This window comes from Pleurodeles waltl, chromosome 11 (genome assembly GCF_031143425.1).
Source record: "Pleurodeles waltl isolate 20211129_DDA chromosome 11, aPleWal1.hap1.20221129, whole genome shotgun sequence".
Classification (NCBI taxonomy): domain Eukaryota; kingdom Metazoa; phylum Chordata; class Amphibia; order Caudata; family Salamandridae; genus Pleurodeles; species Pleurodeles waltl.
In genome coordinates this window covers 968617261-968638145 of record NC_090450.1, presented here as the reverse complement: position 1 = coordinate 968638145, position 20885 = coordinate 968617261, and the positions used below count along the sequence as shown (strand labels likewise).

The following is a 20885-nucleotide window of genomic DNA, read 5'->3' as shown; positions in this document are numbered from 1 at the left end:
TCTCTTCTAAACGTGGTATGATTGGCTTACACCTGATTGGCACATTTAATTTACATGTAAGTCCCTTGTACAGTGGTATCTCTATCCACAGGGCCTGTAAATTAAATGCTACTAGTGGGCATGCAGCGCTGCTTGCGCCACCAAGAAATAAATATAGCGGAGCACACTCAATATTTACAATAAACAAATATAGAGGGTCAATAGTGACCTCCAAGTTAGAAACAAAAATTCCAATATGTTCTCACAATACTATATTTCACATTAACAACCCTGGTGTGAGTTCTCCTGTTTACATGAGCATGCTAACTCCTTTATATTTATAAAAAATGTTGTACTTTATTTAACAAAAAACACATGACATACAATACAATTATGACACAAGACGGACTAATACATTAAGAATACACTAACAATTAGCTATACAAAAATAGTGATAAATTCTTAATACAAAAAAGCAGGCTTGAAGTAAATGGGCCTGGAGGACATATTTAGAGCCCATATGTAGGATCAGCCGACACATGTTTCGTCCAAAAAATTGACTTCTTCAAGGCTGGTGAATTATAATCCAAGAACATCATATTAGTATCTAAAAGTATGTCACACAATAAATATAATAATAAGTATACATTATAGCTGGATAAAAGAACATACCAAATCTCCCAAAAATGTGTAATAGTAGTAAGGAATTGTGAAAAGAACCCACACCACATGTCAAAGAAATCAAATTTGTTAAACAGATGAGTTGATGGATATTCGTTAGTCATATATTTGGCAAAGTAATCAGTAGGTAGAAGTATTTGAGAAAAGGTCCCAAGATTTCCAACTGTGAAAAAAACCTTGTGTAACCAGTTCTCCCCAGAGTGAACATAATTATTGATCCAAAGGGAAAGTACCTTATTTACTCCACAGGTTCCTGAATCCCAAAACGATATCCAAAACTATATATGGAAGACAGGAACCCAGTTATGAGCTACAAGCTCAGAATCATATATATATATATATAGAGTGAGAAAATGCTCAAATCTGATACTGACCTTAGTAAGAATACCACTTATGCCCATTCATTGTACAGGGTCCCAAACAGAAACTTTCCTTCTTATTAGAAATACTACTTCGACTGGTCCCAAAAGAGGAGAGTGTTTAAATCTACCTCATGAATAGGGTAGAACGTCAAAATTGACTGTTCTTCTACCTACAAACATAAACATCAATGCGCCACCGACAGAAATAGCCTTTCAAAACTGTTTCGCGTGCACAGTTCACTGCCACAGGGACCAGGCATCTAACTTTACTTGCCATGCCTGGAACTATCCTTTTTCTACATGTAAGTCACCCCTCAGGTAGGCCCTAACTAGCCCCATGGACAGGGTTCTATGTATGTAAAAGGCAGGACATGTGCCTGGTTGTGTGGCCTGTCCTGGTAGTGACAAACAGCCTATTTTGTTTCTCACTGCTGTGATTGCTGCCTTGCTCATAGGATTGCATCTATGAGCGGTAGCGTAGGCATGTTTTGTATAGTTGTAATGGTAGTGAGAAATGCTGCTTACTGGTGTGGGTGGATTTTTTATTAGCATTATAGGAATGCCACTTTTAGAAAGTGGGCATTTCTCTGTGCTTATGATTCCAGTGTCTTGCAGCTTGACTCCAATCCACATCTGGGGCAGAGTGACAGCTGGGCTTTGTGCATACTTTTCAGACCGCATGTACACAGGAGCGTGGAGGTGTCACGGAGGTGCATCTGCATATTGAATGGTTTTCCTGGGCTGAGAGAAGGAGAGGCAGGGCACACCTGCATTTGTAAAGGCTGTGCCCTGGCCTCACACAGAGGGCTTGTTTACCCCCGACTGGTATCTGGAGCCTGTGCTGGTGGAGAGAGGGGACACTCCTAGAACTAGTTAGGACTGGTTGGATCCTCTCCTCCCCCCTTGGTAACAGTTGTGAAAAATGAGTATAAGTACAGGGGGTCTTACCCCACATGGGAGAGAACTTCTGGAACTGGTATTGAACCTCTCTCAGAAGGACTGCTAGACAGCACCAAAGGACTCATCTGGACTGCTTTTCTGTTTGTTGCCCTGCTGCCTGGTATCTGATGGGTGGTACAAATGACTCATCTGAATTGCTTTTCAGCTTGTTGCCCTGCCTGCCAGCTGCTCCTTGACTTGGGTTTCCCTGGGCACTGCTGGACTGCCAGGGGGAACCTCCCCTACCTGCCTTTAGGGTGCTGGCATCTTCTGCCTGTGGCCTGCCTGACCCTGTGTGCCCCAGTGTTCCCCTAGAAAACCCAGTATGTGAAGGGTACTGGTTTGGCTCCTGGTTGTACTATTTCTAGTGTGTGAGAGGTGCTTATCCCAACCTGGAACTAGCACGTGGCTAGCACTTTTTTTGTTCCCCCCCTCGACGGCTCCAACTCCTTGTGGTGGGTGTGGCGCCTGCTCCTGCCGCTGTTGGAATCCCCCCCTCAGTGGGCTCCCCTCCACCAGGGAGAGACGGAGGTCCGCCTTGTCTTCCCTTTGCTGGCTCGGAGGGACGAGCGTAGTGTGATAGGCTGCTTCCAGCCTGCAGCATGTGCTCTGCGGTTGTTTGGAGAGGTCGCGTTTATCGCTGATGGCATTGCTGGGGCAACGAGAGGGCCGCCAGCCCCTCGGCCACTGTGTGCAGAAGGTGAGGAGAGGTGCCGTCCATTGGCACCCCCCAGGCTCCCGAGGAGCAGCAGCGCCGCCCTGTCAAGGAACCCCCCAGCAGAGCCCCACCTCTGCAGCGGGCAGAGGGAAGCCCGCATCTCTTAGCCTGCGCTGGCTCGGATGAACCAAGCACAGCGGGCCTGACATCTTCTTGGGGCGGTGCACGCCAGAGATCTCGCCCCTGGCTGGCCGTGCTGTCCATCCCAAGGGGAACTTCTATCCTCGTTGCCATGGCTGTGCAGGGATGCCATCCCCCTGGTGGGAACACCAGGGCTATAGCGTCCCAAGTGGCGGAAGGCTTCCTGGCACCTTCCTCCTTCGTGAAGACCCCGAGGAGGGTTCCTCTCTGTGGCGGGTGCTGTGGCCGCCCTATTGAATGAATACTAGAGGATTGACTCACCATTGGCAAGTCCCTATCATGCTTATGCCCCTGTAGCTCAGCCAACCAGAAACCCAATTTCTAACAAATGGGCTAACCTGAGATGGCACATGTGAGAGTGGACCAAGCTCCCCGAGTAGACCACATTTTAATTACGGACAGCTGAGACACTGGAAAAGGGATTGGCGAAGTTGGCTCCTTGTGCCATGCGCAATCCAACCCTCTCAAGCTTGTTCATATTACCTGTGATCAGTAACCAGGTTACTAGGACAGCCCAAGAGGTGCCGACTGCACCCTGAATACTGTGGTCCCCGTTGAGCAGAATGGCCCATACATGAAGTGCACTGTAAAGTTCTTCTAATAAACATAATCCACACGCAACATGATTTGGTAAGAAAAATGTATTGTTCAGAGGTTTAGAGATAAACCTCTACTTACAGAGAAGCCTGTGCCAACCGTCAGTGCTTGGAATCTAGTCTCCAGTTGTTCTTCTGGTTTCTAAATTCCAACCAGGTGGACTGGCTAGAATGGAACACATTCCCCTTTGTCAAACTATATAAATATTTACAATCAGCATTATATATAAAAAATATATTCTGCTTAAACACAACATCAACTATATCAGTATTTAAAGTGCCAAAACAAATACAATGCAGTACATCACATGGGCATTAACATTGGAAACTATGGGGCTCATTATGAACCTGGCGGTTCAGACCGCCATGCTGGCGGCGGCCGTGGATAAGACTGCCACCGGCATGGCGGTCTGAACCGCCATATAATAAACAAAGGAAGGGCCACCTGTGGCTGCCCTCCGCCACCGCCAGACTACCGCTGACAGGCAGCCTGACGATGGCGGATTACATTATCCGACAAGTCAGTGCTGCAAGCAGCGCTGCCCTCCAGATAATGAACCCTGTTTTCTGCAGCCCGGCTGAAGGGGTGCTCCAGTGCCCCTCTGGGGGCCTCTGCACTGACCATGCACTTGGCATGGGCAGTGCAGGGTCCCCCGTGCAGTTTCCAGTCTCGCAGGTCACTGCCCGATTTACGGACAGTGATCTACACGATGGGTGCTGCTGCACCTGCCACACTGAGGCATTGACGACGGCAATGTCCCGGCCCTTCATTCTGATGGGCTGGCAGGCAGGAATACTGTTTCCGCCCGCCGGCCAAGAAGAATGTTCGTAATGCGTCTGTCGGGGTTTCAAGGGGGATGAGCATGAACACGGCGGGGTTTCCTGCTGTGTTCATAATGAGCCCCTATGTGTCTGATGCAATTTATTCTACTTCTCACTGTACATAGATGCTACCAAGATTTCATTTAGTACTCCATATGCTAATCTTTACTCCACACTAATCTTTACACCACACCGGTTTTCGTCTAGTACATTTTTTATGCACACATCTCCTCTGTATTTTATCATTACTGTCATTCTCATCTATTTCAGTATGACATCTCTTATTTTCATGGGTACTGTTTCCATTCCTGAAATCATCTGGCCATAAATATTCACTATTTTACTCATCATCATCATCAAATACTTTATTTGATTGTTTGTCACAATCATAAAAGCACATAAAATATACAGAACAACACCAGTCAGCATCCACTTAATCTAAATAAATAAAACTTCTAGAAGTTAAAACAATATCATAAAATTTGCGACAAGAGTCTAGAATCAGTTACTCATTAGAAACAGTAGTAACAATAAGAACAATAAAAGCAACATTTTGGGAGATAAAAACTGATGACATTACTAAAATCAATTGTACATGGAAGACCTCTTTGATTAACTCTAAAAATGTAATCGAGACTTCATAACTGCACACAGGTAGACCGCTAGGGCATTACAAATTTGGACTGATGGAAGGGTCAGCAGATTTTAAAAAAGCAGGGCGACACTGTGTAAATTGCAAAGATTTTAGGAGTGGTATAACAAACACTTTCCTTAAATCAGAACATAATGTACAAAATAGAACATTATGCATTGTGCTTTGATCTGATTTGAAATCACAGCGACATTTTTCCAACACTGGGCTCCAATCGTTGGTAAGAGGAAAGCTGATGAGTCGATGAAATATCTCTAGTCTTAAGCGTGTGAGGACATATCGATGCCTTGGGTTCAGAACATATTTTAACTATGGTTCCATGCCGTCTGATTGCTGAAGCAAAAGATTCCTCATCACACTTGATTCCTTCGACTCTGTTGCCCACCTTCGCTCAACCAGATGGGTGAGACACATTTTTTTCAGATCTTTCCTAGAAAGTATTTCAATTTTTTCTGGTGTGTAATAAAGCTCTGGATATCCCAAGATCATAAAAAAGTTCTTTATATAATCCAGCTAAGGAATTTTCAACGAGTGGTTTAGTGATTAAGCATCTGCTATAATGGCCCTGTTTAAGCTTGCGGATTCAGAGGTCCACACTTTGTGCCAGAGTAAAATTGGTTGGATACTTAATAAGTCTATAATATATGTTACCCCCAGTTCTGAATGGCACGCCATGGTTGAGGTAGATTTTGGAACACTTAGGATGGATTTTAAAAAATCGTTTTCTACTAACTGCAGGACATTACATTTCCTATATCCCCTTAGGCCTGCCCCATACGTTGCAACAGAGACACATTTTGAGTTGTAAATTGTCAGCCTATCTTTAGGAGTGGCCCTGCCAACTTTTTTGGAAAAGTTTTTTACAGCCATAATAGTTTTCGTAAAAAGTAATTTCCTGGAATTGTTAGCTTGCAGCCAAGTGCCCTTGTTATCAAACATAATTCCTAGGTATGAAAAAGTTTCTGTATCATCTAATTTAGTGCCCTTTAATGTAGTGTGGGATTTTATGGCGGATTTTATGCCACAGGTCATCATGTAGGTTTTCGAGTGATTAATTTTCAGGCATAGGTCTTCCATGTAGTTAGCAAAAATTGCCAATAATCGCTGCAGAGCTAGTGGGGTGCGTGCCATGAGAACAGCATCGTCAGCATACATTAGTGCTGTAATCTGTCGGGAGCCAAGTTGTGGGAGGTCTCTACATTCTGTGGACAAGACAGCCTCTAGTTCATTGATGTAAAGGGAAAACAGGAGAGGTGCAAGAACGCAACCTTGGCGTACCCCCTGATTTACAGAAAAAGAGGAAGTGCACTCCCCCTAAAACCCAAAGCGTACCCTAGCTGTTGCTCCGGAATATAGTTCCCTAATAAAGTGAACTTTTGTGTTATATTTTACTCATATTCCAAACATTACCATCAGAAAGTCCCACTTTGACTCATAGGAGTCGGAAATCTCGATTCACTTTTCCTCACCATTCTACCTTTCCTCACTGCCACCTTTAAGGAGTTGAACACTCTTATTACAACTTTCTTTCATTTCATCTTGTTTCCAATTCTCAGTCCACCTTTAACTGACTTGTTTCTCCACCTTTTCACTTTCTTGTCCTGTCCATCATCCACATTTGATTTAAATTTCAAGTAGCCTTTCTGCCTCTCATTATAGGTTGAGCATAGCAGCGCACAAGTTCTGCTCTTCTCAACATGCTGTAATCTAGTCTGTGGGCTTTAACCACGCCCATCTCTTTCATTGGTTCCTGATACTGCCTTTCAAAAATCTCTTGATGTCGTTGGTAAATGGTTTAAGCTTGTCCCGCCTTGAGGCTTGTTTGTTACCGCCTTGGAGACTGACTCTGTTACATGAGTTATTGCACGATCGTCCATGTAACTTAGGTGGTCATTACAACCCTGGCGGACGGTGTTAAAGCTGCGGTAATACCGCAAACAGGCCGGCGGACAAAAAAAGGGAATTACGACCCTGGCGGAAACCACCAACTAAGACAGCCACTTTAACACACCGCCCGCCACAGCGGTACAGACAAACAGCGCGGCGGTCACCGCCAACAGACAGGCGGAAGACAATGTACCGCCCACACTATCACAACACACCAATCCGCCACCTTTTCCGGGGCGGATTCACCGTGGATAAAAACACGGCGGAAACAGCTTTTGCTATGGGAAAATGCTCACCTCAACACATCCCACGAGGAACGAGGACACCATGGATCCGGAACTACAAATACTCCCTGCCCTTGCATTCCTGCTCATCTACGACCAACAGCGACGTAGGCGCAGAACATACCGGTGAGTACAGCACCTACGACACGGGGAGGGTGGAGGCAAAAGTTTCGGGGACACCCACCAAACACCCCCACCCCCACCCTTGCATATTACAACTTACACACCAATGCATTCACAAAAATCACAGTAACAACCCACAATCCCCCCGGAAGAATGCAAAGACAAAGCGAATAGCGGTCAAACTTTGTATTGTGCCAATATACTACTCATTAAAAAATATACGGATATATATATCACGAAATCTGTCAAAAATAAATGTACAATACAAGAAGTAGTGCAGATATGTACACAACAATGTCCGTGCACCAACTGTCCAAAAATGCATGGGCGACGCCCACAATAGATACCTGACCAAAATCCAAGAGAACACTGCCGGGGCATCAGATAGAAACAATACAGGCACCTCAGGGGGAAGCGAAGGGGGGGCACCTCAGCCAGATGAATGCGAAGCCAGATCCACGACGGGGCTGCATGCCCATTGATGTATCCTGGGGAGTGCAAAGCCACAGTCTCTCAAGTCACTTCAGTGGGTGGGTTGCCCACTGTGCCATCCTGGGGAGTGCAAAGCCACAGTCTCTCAAGTCTCTACAGTGGGTGGCTTGCCCACTGTTACATCCTGGGGAGTGCTAAGCCACAGTCTCTCAAGTCTAACAAGTGGGTGGCTTGCCCACTGTTACATCCTGGGGAGTGCAAAGCCACAGTCTCTAAAGTCACTTCAGTGGGTGGGTTGCCACTGTGCCATCCTGGGGAGTGCAAAGCCACAGTCTCTCAAATCTCTATAGTGGGTGGCTTGCCCACTGTTACATCCTGGGGAGTGCAAAGCCACAGTCTCTCAAGTCTCTACAGTGGGTGGGTTGCCCACTGTGCCATCCTGGGGAGTGCAAAGACACATCTTCGCAAGTAGATGCAGTTCTCTACTGGTACTGGGTGGGACTGGTGCCCAGACTGGATGAGTCTCCCCGTGAAAGTACATGTCCTGTCACAGTCCCAGCTGCACATCGGAGAACGATGCCTGATGTGCCCGACTATTCATACCCACACGGTCTTTGCCCTGTTCAGCGGTGCTTTGCCATGGCAGTCTTTGCCCTGTTCAGCGGTCTTCACCATGGCGGTCTTTGCCCTGTTCAGCGGTCTTCACCATGGCGGTCTTGGCCTTGTTCAGCGGTGCTTTGCCATGGCTGGCTATATACTGTTCGGCGGTGCTTTGCCATGGCAGTCTTTGCCCTGTTCAGCGGTCTTCACCATGGCGGTCTTTGCCCTGTTCAGCGGTGCTTTGCCATGGCGGTCTTGGCCTTGTTCAGCGGTGCTTTGCCATGGCTGGCTATGGACTGTTCAGCAGTGCTTTGCCATGGCAGTCTTTGCCCTGTTCAGCGGTCTTCACCATGGCGGTCTTTGCCCTGTTCAGCGGTCTTCACCATGGCGGTCTTGGCCTTGTTCAGCTGTGCTTTGCCATGGCAGTCTTTGCCCTGTTCAGCGGTCTTCACCATGGCGGTCTTGGCCTTGTTCAGCGGTGCTTTGCCATGGCTGGCTATGGACTATTCATCGGTGCTTTGCCATGGCAGTCTTTGCCCTGTTCAGCGGTCTTCACCATGGCGGTCTTTGCCCTGTTCAGCGGTCTTCACCATGGCGGTCTTGGCCTTGTTCAGCGGTGCTTTGCCATGTCTGGCTATGGACTGTTCAGCGGTGCTTTGCCATGGCAGTCTTTGCCCTGTTCAGCGGTCTTCACCATGGCGGTCTTTGCCCTGTTCGTCGGTGCTTTGCCATGGCGGTCTTGGCCTTGTTCAGCGGTGCTTTGCCATGGCTGGCTATGGACAGTTCAGCAGTGCTTTGCCATGGCAGTCTTTGCCCTGTTCAGCGGTCTTCACCATGGCGGTCTTTGCCCTGTTCAGCAGTCTTCACCATGGCGGTCTTTGCCTTGTTCAGCGGTGCTTTGCCATGGTAGTCTTTGCCCTGTTCAGCGGTCTTCACCATGGCGGTCTTGGCCTTGTTCAGCGGTGCTTTGCCATGGCTGGCTATGAACTGTTCAGCGGTGCTTTGCCATGGCAGTCTTTGCCCTGTTCAGCGGTCTTCACCATGGCGGTCTTTGCCCTGTTCAGCGGTCTTCACCATGGCGGTCTTGGCCTTGTTCAGCGGTGCTTTGCCATGGCTGGCTATGGACTGTTCAGCGGTGCTTTGCCATGGCAGTCTTTGCCCTGTTCAGCGGTCTTCACCATGGCGGTCTTTGCCCTGTTCAGCGGTGCTTTGCCATGGCAGTCTTGGCCTTGTTCAGCGGTGCTTTGCCATGGCTGGCTATGGACTGTTCAGCTGTGCTTTGCCATGGCAGTCTTTGCCCCGTTCAGCGGTCTTCACCATGGCGGTCTTGGCCTTGTTCAGCGGTGCTTTGCCATGGCGGTTCTTGTACGGATATTGGTGTGTGGCATTACGATCTCCACAATGGACATTGGTGTGTGGCATTACGATCTCCAAAATGGACATTGGTGTGTGGCATGACGAACTCCACACTGGGCATTGGTGTGTGGCCTGACAAACTCCACACTGGACGTTGGTGTGTGGCATGACGAACTCCACACTGGACGTTGGTGTGTGGCATGACGAACTCCAAACTGGACGTTGGTGTGTGGCTTGACGTTCCATCATTGCCCAGCGGGGCTGTGGGATTCTGGACCCTCATGGGCTGTGACTCCGGCGGTGGCGGTGGTCTCCTGACCAGTAACGATACTTGGGCTCTCCTGGGCTATGACTCTGGCGGTGGTCTCCTGACCAGTTACGATACTTGAGCCCTCCTGGGCTGTGACTCCGGCGGTGGTCTCCTGACCAGTAACAATACTTGGGCCCTCCTGGGCTATGACTCTGGCGGTGGTCTCCTGACCAGTTACGATACTTGAGCCCTCCTGGGCTGTGACTCCGGCGGTGGCGGTGGTCTCCTGACCAGTAACGATACTTGGGCCCTCCTGGGCTATGACTCTGGCGGTGGTCTCCTGACCAGTTACGATACTTGAGCCCTCCTGGGCTGTGACTCCGGCGGTGGTCTCCTGACCAGTAACGATACTTGGGCCCTCCTGGGCTATGACTCTGGCGGTGGTCTCCTGACCAGTTGCGATACTTGAGCCATCCTGGGCTGTGACTCCGGCGGTGGCGGTGGTCTCCTGACCAGTAACGATACTTGGGCCCTCCTGGGCTATGACTCTGGCGGTGGTCTCCTGACCAGTTACGATACTTGAGCCCTCCTGGGCTGTGACTCCGGCGGTGGCGGTGGTCTCCTGACCAGTAACAATACTTGGGCCCTCCTGGGCTATGACTCTGGCGGTGGTCTCCTGACCAGTAACGATACTTGGGCCCTCCTGGGCTGTGACTCCGGCGGTGGCGGTGGTCTCCTGACCAGTAACGATACTTGGGCCCTCCTGGGCTATGACTCTGGCGGTGGTCTCCTGACCAGTAACGATACTTGGGCCCTCCTGGGCTATGACTCTGGCGGTGGTCTCTGGACCAGTGACGACGGTGCTGGCGGTTGTGTCTGGACCGCCGGAAATGATGGCGCACTTCTCCGCCGTGACACTCACAACAGGTTGGGGAGACTTCCTCGGGACCTTCCCCACCTTCTTTTGAGTTACAGATGACTCACCAATCGCCTTGGATCCCATTTCACTGTTTGTCCCACCAGGAGTCTTGACACGGTCACGTCGTCCACTCTCCAATTTCGGAGCCTTTACAGGGGGTGGACTGACAGTGCCTTGGCTCCGGGTCCTACTGCCTGCCCTGGTGGATGGGGCACTCCAAAAACCTGGTACACGCACCACTGGTACTGGAGGCTTTTTGGCTGAGGCGCTATGACGGGACTGATGAATTGGAGGGGGGAGGGTGGGGGCAAAAAGGTCAATTTGATATAGGGACAGTTTCTGACGTACACTGGGATGGGTAGCTGGAGGGGCTCTGGGAGTGGAGGAAGAGGAGGTGGATGTAGGAGGTGTCACTTTAGCTGTTTTGGGTGCAGGTGCAGGTACTGGAGGCTGTCGTGAGGTGGATGGATGTTGGGTGAGTGATTGCCAGCGTTTGTGTAGCAGGGTTCGCTGAAGGACAGTCTGACCAGAATGAATGCCTTCCAGGAATGCATTACCGTGTTTCAACTCTCGTTCTACACCCTGGATGGCATTCACAATGGTAGACTGCCCAACAGTGAGTGACCTGAGGAGGTCAATGGCCTCCTCACTGAGGGCAGCAGGGGTGACTGGGGCAGGGCCTGAGGTGCCTGGGGCGAAGGTGATGCCCACCCTCCTGGGTGAACGGGCACAGGGCGAACGCTGAGGGGCTGCTGGGAGGGCGGTGCTGGTAGGGGAGGTGGCGGAGGTACCTGTAGAAGTGGGGCGCACAGATGGTGCCGCCATCACATGGGAGCTCCCATCGGCGGACGAGTCCGTGTCGCTGTTTGGTGATCCTGTGGCCGACTTGAAGCTTCCCTCGCCCTCCGTCCCACTGGTGAATTCAGAGTCTGTGGTGTGGCCCTCCATGGCCATGTGGGATGCAGTTCCCTCGTGCTCCGGTGCCACTGTACCTCCGCCTGTTGATGTTGATGTACAGAAGGACAGGGAGAGCAGAAAAAGGGTGGAGACAGAAGAAAGAGAGTTTTAGTGCATGGCATACCGCTACCGTTGGCGGACAAGACAAACGCAGCAGCCCCCTGCATTACGCCGTGCTCCTGCCCTCTGCACATGCAATTTCTGGGATATGGCCTACATGGCAATGGTAGAAATCTGCCCACATGGATGGCAAAGGGGCAACTATACATCAATTTGCCTTTTTTTTTAGCTGGGGTAGAGTGCCACATGGCCTACATAACAGAGGGGCCTTGCCTACCTAACTCGCCCTAGCCTAGGGACACCCACAGCCCACCACCCCCACCCAGACAGCTCCACTGCACGCAAAGTCCATAGGATGAGGTTGTACTCACCCCCTTGTGTCTGCTGTGATGTCCTTAAGCGTCCATCCAACTCCGGGTAGGCCACCGCCAGGATCCGGAACATCAGGGGGGTCATGGTGCGACGGGCACCCCTCCCACGTTGGGAGGCCATCCCCAGCTGAGCCTCCGCCGTCTTCTTGCTGCAGCGGCGAATGTCCTCCCATCTCTTCCGGCAGTGGGTGCCCCGTCTCTGGTGGGCCCCCAGGGTCCGGACTTCCTTGGCGATGGCACGCCAAATGTCCCTCTTCTGGTGGGCACTGACCTACATGACATACACAAGGAAAGAGGAACAGTCATTACCTACAGCACCGTTGTTGTAATTGGCCCACTCCCAACTCTATCCCTGTGGCCCATTCATCCCCATGCATGACTGTTCTATGTACTCTGCCCCCTTCCCTCATCCACCCAGCCCTGTCCACCCAGGCTTAGCCCATACAACGTGCTCCCTGTGTACTAACCTGTTTGTCTGGAGGACCGTAGAGTAGCGTATACTGGGGGAGGACCCCATCCACAAGTTTCTCCAACTCCTGTGCAGTGAAGGCAGGGGCCCTTTCCCCAGACGCAGCAGCCATCGTCGCTTCCAGACCGAGGTCACAGCAGCACTAGCAGTGTAGGTCCTCTCCTGTCGAAGGTCAGGTATCTAGTGATTGAAGAGATAGAAAATGGTGGTGACGTCCGCGGCGGTGACGTCCGCGGCAGTGCGCATCATCACCGCCAGCGCACCTGTTCATTGGCTCCTGGGACCCATAGGGTCCAATGCTAACCAATGCAGCATTGCACCGCGCTCTATGACCGCCTACCGCGACGGTGTCCAATGCCAGCGCAGTTACCCCACAATTCCATTGTCCCAGTTTAGAGGTCAGGCAGCCGCCATTTCAGGGGCCCACATGGCTTCAATTACTACTGCGTCACACATACCGAGGCTTACACTCAAAACCTTTCCCGGATGGGTTAATTGTGTGGTGTAGTCTTGTGTGTGACTGTGGGTACATACCTGGAGGAATGCTGACAGTTTTTTCGCTGTTGCTCTTCTTAGGCACCGTCAGTTGGGACATATTGGAAGATGGCGGAATCCGTCGGTGTACCGACCGCTGGTGGACCTGTTGACAATGGAAGAGCGACATGTCATCGTGACCTACCGGTTTGACCGTGCCACAATCCGGGAACTATGTACCCAGTTGGGGCGAGACCTGATGTCACCAATCCGCCATCCGACTGGAATCCCCCCTGACGTGCAGGTGCTGTCAGTGCTCCATTTCTTTGCAAGTGGGTCTTTTCAGACAACAGTGGCCATGGCATCAGGGATGTCCCAGCCTATGTTTTCCAACGTGTTGTCCAGAGTGTTGTCTGCCCTGCTGAAACACGTAAGGAGATACATCATTTTCCCTGAGGTGGCGGATTTGCCTACAGTGAAAGGTGACTTCTATGCCCTTGGACATATCCCCAGCGTCATAGGTGCCATTGATGGGACCCATGTAGCTCTGGTCCCCCCTGCAGGAATGAACAGGTGTACAGGAACAGGAAGAGTTATCATTCTATGAATGTCCAGATGGTCTGTTTGGCAGACCAGTACATCTCGCAGGTAAATGCAATGTTCCCTGGATCAGTGCATGACGCCTACATCCTGCGGAATAGCAGCATCCCTGATATGATGGGTGAACTCCAGAGGCACCGTGTATGGCTATTGGGGGACTCTGGTTACCCCAACCTGTCCTGGCTACTGACCCCAGTGAGGAATCCCAGGACCAGGGCAGAGGAACGGTACAATGAGGCCCATGGGCTGACTAGGAGGGTGATTGAGTGTACCTTCGGCCTCCTGAAGGCCAGGTTCAGGTGCCTCCATATGACAGGTGGGTCCCTATTCTACTCACCGAAGAAGGTGTGCGACATCATCATCGCCTGCTCCATGCTCCATAACTTGGCATTGCGACGCCAGGTGCCTTTTCTGCAGGATGATGATCCAGATGACGGTGTTGTTGCAGCGGGTGAGCCTGTGGAGCCTGTGGACAGTGATGAGGAGGAAGCTGATGAAGATGAAAACAACAACAGGTAGTCAGTCATACAGCAATATTTTCAATGAGACATAGGTGAGTACAATTTCATGTTTCACATTATATTACATTTCACACGTCTACCTCTATCCTCTACCTACATTTCACTCCCTATTTGGTAACTGAGTTGTCCCCTTCCATTTCAGTTTCAGTAATGTGGTAACCTACGTGTCAACAGCTTGCACCCTTGAAAGGCTTGTGATGTGTGACATTGGTATGTTGACCTTCCAATGGGTAACCTTTTTTAACACTTTAATTGACAATACAAAGTTCACAATCATTGACTGACTCCAATATTATTGAGGTTTCAAGGGTGTTTATTGAAGTGCATAAAAATATTGGGGGGTTGTGAAATGGGGAGAGGTCATGGTGGAAGAATGTCCATGGCAGAGTCCTGTCTATTAGTCTCACAGGTACATTGCACATCTGGCCATTGGAAGTGGAGCTGGGGCTATTCCTATCTGGACAGGGTAACAAAGTGGGACAGTGGGGGGACAATCAGGGTGGTCTTATTTTCTGGCGGGGGTCTTGCCATCTTGCTCTGTCCTGTTCCTGGATCTCAGGGCCCGCTTTCGTGGTGGTTGTCCGTCTGCAAGGGGTGGGGTGCTGGTGTGGTGGTCCTGTGGCGGGGCGTCCTGTCCACTAGTGCCGGCGGAGGTGGTGGGCATTTCATCATCCTGGCTAGTGTCAGGGGCCCCTTGGAGTGCCACGGTGTCCCTCAAGGTCTTTTGAATGTCCGTCAGCACCCCTACGATGGTGCCCAGGGCGGAGCCGATGGTCCCGAGCTCCTCCCTGAACCCCAAATACTGCTCCTCCTGCAGACGCAGGGTCTCCTGTAACTTGTCCAGGACCGTTGCCATCATCTCCTGGGAATGGTGGTATGCTCCCATGATGGAGGATAGGGCCTCGTGGAGAGTGGGTTCCCTTGGCCTGTCCTCCCTCTGTCGCACAGCAGCCCTCCCAGTTCCCCGGTGTTCCTGTGCCTCCGTCCCCTGGACCGTGTGCCCACTACCACTGCCCCCAGGTACCTGTTGTTGTTGGGGTGGTGGGTTACCCTGGGTGCCCTGTAGTGGTGGACACACCGCTGATTGACCTGTCCTGGGTAGGAAGGTATGGGCCCGCTGGGTGGGTGCTGTGCTGGGGTTACCAGAGGGTGGAAGCTCGGTGTTGGGCTGTGGCTGGGCAAGGGGAACCGACTGTCCTGAGGCCCACGATGGTCCGGGCTGGTCATCAAGATCCAGTAGGGCAGAGCTGCTGTCGTCACTGTGGGCCTCTTCTGGGGGTGGAGTGGTGTTGTCTGGACCCTCTGGTGTGGTGACGTTCCTACGGGTTCCTGTGGGGGTATAAGTACATGATTATTGCATGTGTGTGTTTCATGGTGTGCAATGGTTGGGTGTGCGTGAACCCCAGTGCAGGCATTCCTGTGTGGGGGCTTGTGTGGTGATGTTTGGGGGGTGTTGTGGGTCTGTGCAGTGGGCATGCTTTAGTGATGGGTGTCCATGCTTAGTTGTGTCATGCAGGTCTTGGGGTTGGGATGGGTGGTTGGTGTTATGGGTAGATTAGTGAGGAGTTAGGGTGATAGGGGAGGGTGTGAGGGTGGGGGTGTGTGATAGCATGCAGGTAGGGTGGGGGATATGATAGTGAAGATTAGACTTACCAGTGTCCGTTCCTCCAACGACTCCTGCGAGGCCCTCAGGATGCAAGATGGACAAGACTTGCTCCTCCCATGTTGTTAGTTGTGGGGGAGGAGGTGGGGGTCCGCCACCAGTCCGCTGTACCGCGATGTGGTGCCTGGATACCGTGGAACGCACCTTCCCCCGTAGGTCGTTCCACCTCTTCCTGATGTCCTCCCTAATTCTTGGGTGCTGTCCCACAGCGTTGACCCTGTCGACTATTCTTTGCCATAGCTCCATCTTCCTGGCTATGGATGTGTACTGTACCTGTGAGCCAAATAGCTGTGGCTCTACCCTGATGATTTCCTCCACCATGACCCTGAGCTCCTCCTCGGAGAAGCGGGGGTGTCTTTGGCATGACATGGGGTGTTGTGTGTGATGTGTGGGGTGGTGTATGTGTTGATGAGTGTGGTGAGTGTAGTGGTATGTGGTGTTTTGTGCGTGGATGTTGTGTGGGTGATGGTGTAGTGTGCCTCTGTGTGATGGTGTTATCTATTCTGTGCTGTCTCTCTCTCGCCTTTGTCTCTAATTTGTGGTCGTAGGGGTTTGTGGGTGATGTGGGTGTGTGTTTTATATGGTGTTGGGTGTGTGGAAGTGGTGTGTGTATGTGTATCAGGTGTGTGTATTTGTAATTGTCCAATGTGGCGTTGTTTTGTAGATGTGTGTGTATTTTGAGCGCGGCGGTGTGTACCGCCAATGGAATACCACGGTTGAAAGACCGCCGCGTGGATTTGTGGGTTGTAATAGCATGAGCGTGTTTCCGTTGGCGTGGAGGTGGAGGATTTGTTTCCGCATATTTATCGCTGACCTTTGATGTGGCGGACTTGTATGGGTGTCTGAATTTCGGCGGATTCCGTGATGTGTGTCATAATAGCTGTGGCGGTCTCCCGCCGCCGCCGCGGTGTATTGGCGGTCTTCTGCACGGCAGTAAGCGGCTTTTACCACCAATGTTGTAATGACCCCCTTAGTGTGGTAGACTATTTTTCTCTTTTGCCTAGCCGCTTCACGCTGCATGGTCATGTGTTATTTCTTCCACTTCCTTGTTTTCGGGCATCTTGCTTTTTCTTTGCGATGTTTGCTTGGTCATTTTTTTGTGTGCAGTTTTATGTACTGCAAACTCGACACGAAGGCATTGGAGCACTTTATTCTTAATTTTTTTTTGCAGTTTTATATAGCTGAACTTGATACAAAGGTATTACAGCACTTTACATGAGCACAAGTTACATTACACAAGAACACATTCATTTGTGGAAGCAAGGGGAGATTAAGTAATTTGCCCAGAATCACAGGATATTGAGCCGGCGCTGAGACTTGAACTGTGTTCCACAGCTCCAAAGCTGGAGGCTCTGGCCCTTAGGCCACATCCTCTCCCGAAGGGTTCTTTGTCTGGTGCATGTTGGGGCAGTCTAGGAATAACTTTTTTTTATGTAGAGCTTGGTAATACAGGTTCTGCCATTTCATAGCACTGCAAAGGAGGTGCCATTCTTAACAAAATCGCTTTAAAAAGCACATAGGTTAGTTCTAGGCAAGAAGATGGTGAAAGGTGTTGTCTCCAAAATGGTGGAAAAGAAGTTGTGACTCTATACCCAAGCACTTCACAGCCTCAAGCTTTATAGCAAAAACCTTCCAGCCTTTGGATGTAAATTGGGCCTCTTCAAATAGAGTTCAGTTAGTAGAGGCAGCCATTTTCCTAACCCTTTATCACAAAGAAGCTAACACAAGAGTGCCACGGTTAGAGGAGCTAGGGCACAAAAGTGGAGCAACTCCATCACTTCCTCCTCTCAGATTTCAATGGTGTCATGGCTTTGATGACAGCCCCCTCACAGCTACTGCAACCTTACAGATGCCACTTCCAGAAGTGCTGTCTAAAACAGTGCTTGAATAGCACTGCTTCCTGTTTGAAGAGGCCCCACCTCAAATACCCCCACAGTCGCTGTCACAGGTGCAGAACGCTTCCTCCTCACCCTCTGGACTCCTATGTATAATATTATAGGCAGTTTGTAGGAATGAGGCACAAACACTCCCAAAATGGTGGCCTTGTTTTGTCCTCTCTCCTGAAGTGACAGGCCTAGGAGGGTTGCTGTGGCACCTGGTATACATCGACTACACTCCAAACCAAAACACAAAAGTAAACAACATTGTCATTTACAATGCCAATAGCTCTATCACAAATGCGAGACCTATTGCAATGCTTGTTTCAGAAAGAGACACATCTCCCTCAATTCTAAGTGTAATTCTATAACATCACAATAATTCCCTAAAAGCTTGGTTACACGTTTTTCCATTAATTATTGCAAGTTGTAGACATTCCTTCAGCACCCTAATCCACCTTTCCACAATTCCATTACTTTATGGATACTATACTGACGTGGGTATGTGATCAATACCATGACTCTCCAAAAATGTTTTCATCTCAATGGAAATTAATTGTACACCATTTTCTGTTACCAAGCATTTCGGAAACCCTTTTTTTTTCAAACACAGTTCTGAAACTGTATCACGACTTTAGAAGTAACTTTGGGGGTTATTACAACTTTGGAGGAGGTGTTAATCCGTCCCAAAAGTGACGGATATACCACCAGCCGTATTACGAGTTCCATAGGTGTAGGAGGGTGCCGCAAGAATCCCAATCCTGGCGCTCCTCGAACGCCTCGCCAGATCTACAACCCCGTCGTCATGGAGACGCGTGGGGGAGGAGACGGAAGTCGGCCCCGGAGTTCCGGGTTGCCGAGATTGAAGAAGGACTTTACGGACGCATCCAATGCCGGGTTAGGGGCCGTGTTGGCACAACCTGACTGCCAGGGACATGAACACCTGATAGTCTACATCAGTAGGAAGCTATTGCCTAGGGAAACGAACTACCCCACTATAGAGAAGGAATGTCTAGCCATTAAATGGGCAATCGAATGTTTGCAGTATTACCTCCTGGGACGCCCATTCATCCTCTACACCGATCATGCGCCTTTAACGTGGTTGGCTTCCCATAAGGACACCAATTCCAGAGTACTCCGCTGGTTCCTTGAACTGCAACCCTTTACTTTTCAGATCCGCCATATCCCTGGGGCTCGCCAATGTCCCGCAGACTTCCTCTCCCGCTGCCCGGACTCCTCGGGCCTATACCAGTCCCGTTCATGGGAAGGGGTGTGTAGGAGGGCGCCGCAAGAATCCCAATCCTGGCGCTCCTCGAACGCCTCGCCAGATCTACAACCCCGTCGTCATGGAGACGCGTGGGGGAGGAGACGGAAGTTGGCCCCGGAGTTCCGGGTTGCCGAGACTGAAGAAGGACGCAACGGGACGGGAGGGGACTCCTCCTCGGGACGCGATACGGAGCCAGAGGGAGAGATCATCGGACAGCGCGAGAAGGAGAGAAACGCCGAGCCAGACCACGCAGAGGAGACGGAGAGAAGCGTCAACCCGGGATACCCAGGAAGGGAGAGGGAAGAAAAGACTGAAGAGCCGCCCCGAGAGGAGACGGAGGACGCGACAGCCTGCCACGGCCCAGGAGGGTCGTGGCTGGACAAGGTACGTGCTCTAGTAAAGGGCCGTAGCAGAACCCAGGGAAGGGGAAGGGTAGGAAGCGAGGGGAGGATTAGAAAGGGGTGGAAAGGGGAGGAAGGGAGACAGGGTGACTATCTCTAAAAGGGGAGCGCCTGAGGTGGGACAAGTTCCCTGGGCACCATAACAATCACGTTTATTGTGCTGACACTAGAAAAAGAAACCCACTCACCTCCCCACTAAAAAGAATAGAGTAACCCCTCCATCACATCCCCCCCCCTTTCGTATTTCACCTCCTCTCACATACCCCTATACAGAAACAAAACCGTGCTTACCCTCCCCACTTACCGGCTGCCACCTTGTTTTTGTTCTTCCGAGGAAACCTGCCGCCAGGATACCGGAACACGCCATCTGGAAGAGAAAAGGAAAGGGAAGAAATAAACAACCCACCTGAGACGGATAGAGACCAGAGCAGGAAGAGAAGGAAAGAAAAAGGGAACTCAGAACCATCAGTTACTAACAGACTGTTCTAGGTTATTTTCCCCTTTACTGCCTCCAAGAACAATAAAAAGCACGTAAAACCCTGAAAAGGGTAGTTAACCTCAGTGTTTGTGTCCTCTATCACCCCTACACCGCACCCATCGCATACAGTGGTGTCAGAAGTGGGATTGGACGGATACGGGATAATGGAGGACAAGTCCAGTCTTGAAGAAATGATTAAACAGTTGGCCGAAGGACAGCGCCATCTCCAGCTAGTCTGGGAAGCCCAGCAACGAGAGGCCAAGGAGGATAGGGAGGCCCTACAGTCAGCATTGAAAAGCCAGGCCACCATTATGGCCAGTAATCAGTTAGTTCATGAGACTGCCATACAAAAGCTGACCGACACTATAGCTGCAAGTAAGGTACATCCCAATGTGCCAAGTTCCGTCCTACAAAAATACCAGGAAGGAGAAGACCCCGACTCGTTTTTTACGAACTTTGAGAGAGTCGCTTCAAGTGCTCAATGGCCGGCAGAGAGGTGGGGTCAGTATATAGCTCCCCTCCTGACAGGAACCCTCCAATCCGCTTATCAGGCCGCAAATCCAGGAGGTGTCACCCCGTATGCCGAGATAAAGAAGAGTATTTTGGAACGAGTCGGACATGACGTCGAATATTATAGAACTAGATTCCGGAAAGTAAGGTGGGGACCCCATGAAGACCCTCGGACATACTATTACCGGGTGAAGGATCTAGGGTTGAAGTGGCTGGGGCCACTAGGAACGGAACGTGAGGACATAATTAAGGCGATTATTCTGGAGCAGTATCTAGATTCCCTACCGCCCCATACCCGACACTGGATCCGACAACACCCCAATATAGATACTGAGACAGCGGTTGATCTAGCTTGTGCCTATCACAGATCGGGAGAGGGTAAACCACAACCCGTCCGCCCCATGGGGAAACCACCAATACCTCCTACTCAATTCCACACACGACGAACAACAGAAGAGACCGGCCTATCTAGGAACCCGGAGAGAAGCCCAATGCA

The 20885-nt window shown here is 50.5% G+C and overlaps 1 long non-coding RNA gene across 2 annotated transcripts in view; it reads right to left on the bottom strand.

Moving 5' to 3' along the window:
* Nucleotides 1-377: 377 nt before the first annotated feature.
* LOC138266438 (uncharacterized) overlaps nt 378-20885 on the bottom strand; it is a 37383-nt gene continuing 16875 nt past the window's right edge. The window contains exons 3-5 of one of the 2 annotated variants that reach the window (XR_011199524.1): nt 19706-19768; nt 894-938; nt 378-550 (exon numbers count right to left, since the gene is read on the bottom strand). This is a non-coding gene — a long non-coding RNA (uncharacterized lncRNA). The remainder of the gene's footprint in view (nt 551-893; nt 939-19705; nt 19769-20885) is intronic. The other variant, XR_011199523.1, reaches the window with a different exon arrangement.